The sequence below is a fragment of the Tachyglossus aculeatus genome, chromosome 14 (assembly GCF_015852505.1).
Source record: "Tachyglossus aculeatus isolate mTacAcu1 chromosome 14, mTacAcu1.pri, whole genome shotgun sequence".
Classification (NCBI taxonomy): domain Eukaryota; kingdom Metazoa; phylum Chordata; class Mammalia; order Monotremata; family Tachyglossidae; genus Tachyglossus; species Tachyglossus aculeatus.
Window position 1 is genome coordinate 21,552,595 of NC_052079.1, and position 6,492 is coordinate 21,559,086.

General features: G+C 41.5%; 1 non-coding gene across 1 annotated transcript; it reads left to right on the plus strand.

Annotated features, from left to right (window-relative positions):
* The first annotated feature begins 5,044 nt into the window (after positions 1-5,044).
* Positions 5,045-5,182, plus strand: LOC119937321. Its single transcript, XR_005453998.1, has one exon. It is a non-coding gene; the product is annotated as a small nucleolar RNA SNORA7 (small nucleolar RNA).
* Positions 5,183-6,492: the final 1,310 nt, after the last annotated feature.

Sequence of the window (6,492 nt, forward strand, 5' to 3'; positions counted from 1 at the left end):
CAAAGCACTGTTCTAAGCGCTGGGGAGGTTACAAGGTGATCAGGCTGTCCCACGGGGGGCTCACAGTCTTCATCCCCATTTTACAGATGAGGTAACTGAGGCCCAGAGAAGTTAAGTGACTTGCCCAAAGTCACACAACCGACAATTGGTGGAGCCAGGGTTTGAACTCATGACCTCTGACTCCAAAGTCCAGGCTCTTTCCACTGAGCCACACTGCTTCTCTTAATCATGCTGCTTCTCTTAATCAGGGACATGGGTGTTGCATTCAAATACATATCTGAGAGAAGCAGCTTGGCTCAGTGGAAAGAGCACGTGCTTTGGAGTCAGAGGTCACAGGTTTGAATTCCGGTGATGCCACATGTCTGCTGGGTGACCTTGGGCAAGTCACTTCACTTCTCTGAGCCTCAGTTACTTCATCTGTAAAATGGGGATTAAGACTGTGAGCCCCACGTGGGACAACCTGATTACCTTGTAACCTCCCCAGCGCTTAGAACAGTGCTTTGCACATAGTAAGCATTTAATAAATGTCATTATTATTATGTTCTGGGAAGCAGCATGGCTGAGTGGAAAGAGCACAGGCTCGGGAGTCAGAGGTCATAGGTTCAAATCCTGCCTCTGCCACTTGTCAGCTGTGTGACTTTGGGCAAGTCCTTAACTTCTCTGTGCCTCAGTGACCTCATCTGTAAAATGGGGATTAAGACTGAGAGTCCCACACGGGACAACCTGATTATCTTGTATCTACCCTAGAGCTTAGAATAGTGTTTGTCATATAGTAAGTGCTTAAATGTCATCATTATTAAGTCCAAAGGCATTACTGAAAGATCTTGAAATAGTTATTCAAGAGTTGCCAAATGTGGTTGAGTGTTAATTCAGCACTCATACCTAGTAAGCGTAGAGTTTATAGAGTTGGCCCAATGTTGTCACCTGATGTTATCAGAACAAAACCAATCTATCAGTCTGTAACAGGAAGCTCACACAAACCAAAGATCTTCATAAGAAACATGGAAGTGAATGCCAACATAATTTCCTGTTACGTAGGTGATACTTTATGCAGTGATAGGCATGTTCAGTGCCTGACACCTAGTAAGTGCTTAACAAAATAGCATTTTTAAAAAAAGGATGCAGATAATCAAACTAAAAGGACAGTGTATCCCAGGGGAAACTGTTCAGTAGTTTGGGGCAGAAACAAAACACTAGGACTCAGACCAAATTGAAGCTCGACAGCTATAGTGCTGTCCAATCACCTCCATTATTACAGACCGCCATGTACCTCATGAAATTATTGTATCCCTAATGAGCATCCTCAACATTAAGAGGCAATAAAGGCTCATAAACCAAATACTCAATAAAATTAGGCTACTAATCTTAAAAAACATGCTTGACAATAAAAATCTGGGTGGGATATGGGAGGAAATGGAATAACAGTTGAACACTCCAACAGCTGTTAACTGGTAAGCTGAAATGGGGCACGTGAGAGGAAGGAAAGGAAGGAAGGAAGAGAGAGCGAGAGCAAGAGAGAGAGAGAAAGGAAGAAAGAGAAAGTGAGAGCAAGAGCGAGAGAAAGAGGAAGAAAGAGAGAGCAAGAGAGAAAGAAAGGAGGGATGGAACAGAGTGAAAATCAGAAAGAGAGAAAGGAAGAAAGAAATAAGAGAGAGAAAAAAGAGGCAGAGAGAGAGAGAGAGAAAGGAGAATGGATGGAAGGATAGAGAGATAGATTGGATGTCCTATTTTTTTGAATTGTATGTGAACAGCAGAAGAATCACAGCCATGTGTGTGAGGGTGGCTGAAAAAAAACTGTGCTGTTCTGTGACGTGCTTGTCTGCCTCCAGACTCTACTGAATCCAAGACAGAAGAAATTTCCACATGGTTAATTGTTTCTCTCACTTTAAGCTATTCCTAGAGTAGAGAGAGAGTTAGGTGAGTTAATTTGGGAGTTTAATTTAGAATAAATCCTCTGTCTAGAGATTTCCCCTAGCAAAGCCTTCAGAGCAGCTGCATGGCTAAAATATTTTATATCTGATTTCTTTTTTTCAGATCACTAAACCTGGCCCTGGCAGTTCTGAACCTCAGTTGATTTAACTACTGCCTTTTAAACTTTAACAGTGGTCAAAGACAGTGAGAGATGTAGAGGATAATTCTAAGGTTATGGTCTTGAAAGAGGTGGAAGAGAGGATATGGAAAGAGTTTATTTTGGATATGTTGAGCTGAAGTTGCTAGGCAGTCATCTATTTAGAGATACTCTCGAGCTAGGGGAGGTGTGAGGTTATTGAGAAGGAAAGACATCGGTGCTTATCTCTCAAGGCAAAATAGAGCCTTGGGAGTCGCCCACATTTAGGGAAAGGACAGAGTGAAATTGCCGGTGAAATGACCAGGCAGATTAGAGAGTAAGAAGCAGAGTTGTGCAGGAAGCAGTGAGTCCTAGTGGAGAGAGCCAAACACTGGCGGGAAGGAAATCTGGGTTTTAGTACCCCTCTGCCATTGGCCTGTTGTGTTTCCTTGGTCAAGTAACTTAATCTTTCTCAACCTCAGTTTCATCATCTGGAAAATGGGGATAAGATAGATTGTGAGCCTCATGAGAGGTAGGAACAATGTCCATTATGATATCATTTTATCTACCCCAGGGTTTAGAAAATTGGAAGCACTTAATCAATGCCATGATTATCATTTCTATGGAAGATATGTACTCCCACTGTTCGCGTCTTTCCTGCTGGAGCAGGGAAGGCCAGTAGCAAGGTCCAGGATGTCCAGAGAAGGGGCAAGAGGGGTTCCCATCAGGATAGTCTGGCAGCCTGGTGGTGTGGAAAGCTGAGGCGCATTTACCAAACGGGAGCTGTTTGAATATCCTTACTGTTACAGATTCTTCTCACATGTTCTATCTATTTGCAATTTATTCCTTTAGCTGTAATTTAATTTCATGTCTATCTACCCCCCCTAAACTGTAAGGTCCTTGTGGGCAGGGATCATGGTATTCTTCCAAGAATTTAGTAATAATTATTATTATGGTATTTTGTAAGCACTTACTATGTGCCAAGAACTGGTCTAAACACTGGGGTAGATACAAGGCATTCGGGTTGTCCCACCTAGGGCTCACAGTTTTTATCCCCATTTTACAGATGAACGGTGCTCAGGAAGTGCTCAAACAATACCACCAACTGATGTTTCATTCAATTATGTGCACACATCACGTGCCCAATGCAACCCTATTAGAAGAAGAGACTCCAGCTACAAATATTAATATCAACAGCATATTGGCACTTCTCTGAAACACTATCAGGCAATCTTCAATCCTGCGAATATACAATGAAGTACCATCAAGACTGGTATATGAAAATAACCCAGACTTTAAAAATGAATTTGAAGGAAAACGAAGCTTGTTTCTCCAATGATTATTAAAAAAGAAATGCCTAGAAAATCTGTGGCAAAGGATGTGATACTGGTGGTGGGTGGCCAAAGTTGATTAGATAAAAAAATTCATCATTGCCCCCAAACTACAGGATGTGAGTGCTTCACATATTTCATATTAACAATGATAATGATGATGTTGATTATAAGGCCCCATGGGAAGAAATCATGTCACCACTGTAGCTTCCAGATAGGACAACCGACTTCACAGACAAAGGGAGCATCTTTCATAGATGGCAATCCATCAATCAGTCAATCAATTGCATTTATTGAGCACTTACTGTACGCAAGGCACTGTAGTAAGTGTTTGGGAGGTTACAAGAGCATTAAAATGATCTTTTGAACATGACTTCCACCATCCAGAAGGCTCTAATAGACCAAAGATCTGAAGGCGCTTCTTGTCAACATTTGAGAAGGCAAACTTGGGCCGACAAAGAGTCAAATCCAAAAAACTAGATAAAGCCTCAAATAGATAAATGGATGAAAACATATTACATAAAACATAATGAATATAATTCCTTCACATATAGCAAACTTTTACTGTCCTCATCTTCAAAGCCTTAATAAATTGGCATCATGACCAGGAAGTCTTCCCCTACTAATCTCTCATTTTAGCCTAAGTCATCCATGCATCCTTACTGAGTCATCCGTGCCCATTGTTGGGTAGGAATTGTCTCTATTTGTTGCTGAATTGTACTGTCCAAGCGCTTAGTACAGTGCTCTGCACACAGTAAGCGCTCAATAAATACGATTGAATGAATGAACGTGGATACCTCTTCTATAAGCATTTGGGTACTCACCCCACCTCCCACCCCCATGGAACTTATGTGCAGGTTACTTCTACTGGTAATTCATTTTAATAACTCAATCAATTATATTTATTGAGCACTTATTGTGTGCAGAAACACTAAGAGCACTTGGGAGACTAAAATACAAGAGGTGGTAGACTGCCTCACCCATTAGATTGCAAGAGTCTTATGTTTCCTTATTCTATTGCACTCTACTACATGTTAGGGTAAGTGTTCTGTTGATATGACTGGGGTTCCACGAATGTGTTGGGGAAGGTTTCCTGGATGTGTTTAGAAGACGGAAGACTTTGAAAATGAAAAGAGCTTTGGTTTGTTGGATTTGTAGTGAGGGGGAATTCCTTTCATGAGAAACTTCTGAATGGTGTTTGAGTTCTTCATTTCAAGAAGATAAAGGCTAAGAGGGCACTTGCTTGCAGGGTTTACGAGTTTAGGGATGGGCAAGGTGGATACAAAATTTTTTACATACCAGTTGCAACAACACCAAGGAGAGTGGCAGCATCAAAGATTTAAGTGGGTAGGTTTGAAAGTACTTCTTTGCATAGTACGTGTGAAATGTTTTACCACAGAAAGTTGTGCCATTGTACAGACATTAGTAAATTCAACTGGGACTTGTTTAAAATCATTTCTGAAAACTCCATAATTGATTATAGAAGAAAAGTTACAGGTATAGAAGGACTGTCAGACATTAGTAAATTCAACTGGGACTTGTTTAAAATCATTTCTGAAAACTCCATAATTGATTATAGAAGAAAAGTTACAGATGTAGAAGGAATCGATCAGCTTATGGATAGTATTTATTGAGCACTTCTTCTGTGCCGGATACTGTACTAAGCCCCCTCTGAGGGTCGCACCTGGAGAGTTTCCAGTACTCTACCAGTCTCGGCTATGGGAGGGAGAGTCAAGGAGAGGCATACCCATTCCGTTCCTAGCTTGGGCAGTGGCTAGCGAGTGGCAGGTAATCTGCTACAAGTTAAAACTCACCCATGCTGGGCGGCAGCAGCACGGGAGAGAGTCGACCGAAACTCAAGTTTACTAAGTAGAAGGAGGCAATGATAAACCACTCTCATATTTTTACCAAGAAAACTCTATAGATACACTACCAGAACGGTTGCAGATGGAGAGCGGAGCGTTCTGGGAGAGACGTGGTTTCCGTATGGGTCGAAAACGACTCGACAGCATGAGACAAGACTATATTAAGCACATGGTAGAGTACATTAGAGATAGTACACGTTTCCTACCCTCATGGAGGTTACAATTTAGCGAGAAAACAAATAATTTGCTATTTACTAAGCACTTACTATGAGCCATGAAGTGTATTAAGCATTGGAATATTGCAAACTAATTCGATTGAACACAATTCCTGCTCCTCAAGGGGCTCACAATCTAAAGGAAAGGTAGAACAGGTATTGACTCCCCATTTAACAGATGAGGAAACTGAGGCACAGAGATGTTAAATGACTTGCCCTAGGTCACTCAGCAGGTAAGTGGCAGAGCCAGGATTAGAACTCAGGTCAACTGATTCCCAGGCCCATGCTCTTTCAACTGGGCCATGATGCTTTTCATCTGAGGCAGCCCTAAGCATTAGGAAGGACAACAACAATGTGATTCTTCTTATAATTCTTATTAATAATAAATCCTCTTAGTAATGGGAGGTGAGGAGGTGGAAGAGAAGGTTCCCTGGTTAAATTCAAAATCCTGGAGGGCAGAGGGCAGAGGAGAGAAAGAGAGAGAGAGAGAGAGAGAGAGAGAGAGAGAAGGGAGAGAAATAGGAGGGAGGGATTAAGGGAGGAAGGGCAGGAAGAGAGAAGATGCAGATATCCACCTAGAATGTCTTCCCCATTTAGCTTCACCAAACCACATCCTTCCCTCCTTTCAAATAATTCCATGGTAAATTATCTCACCTTTCCTGTCATACCACCCCTTCCACATTATCACTGACTCACCTCTATTTATTTTATTTATTTACCTAATTACTGGTATTGAATTACCTCTCTTGTGTGTGTCTATTATTTCTGATTTTTCCACAAATGGAGAGCTGTCCATTTGCTTTGAGAAAACAAGGAGCAAGAAGAAGACTAAGAAAATGATCAGGAAACCTTTTCTAGTCTCCATTCAGATAAACAGAACTTTCCTAAATAGGGCCGATGACAAACTCAGAGACAGGTCTTGTGATACATCAGCCTAGAACAGGAAAGCTGTTCACACAACTCAAAATCTAAAACCCAAAGCTAAGCACTTTTACAAAATTATACGTCCTTTGCATCACACTCATCGGTGATGC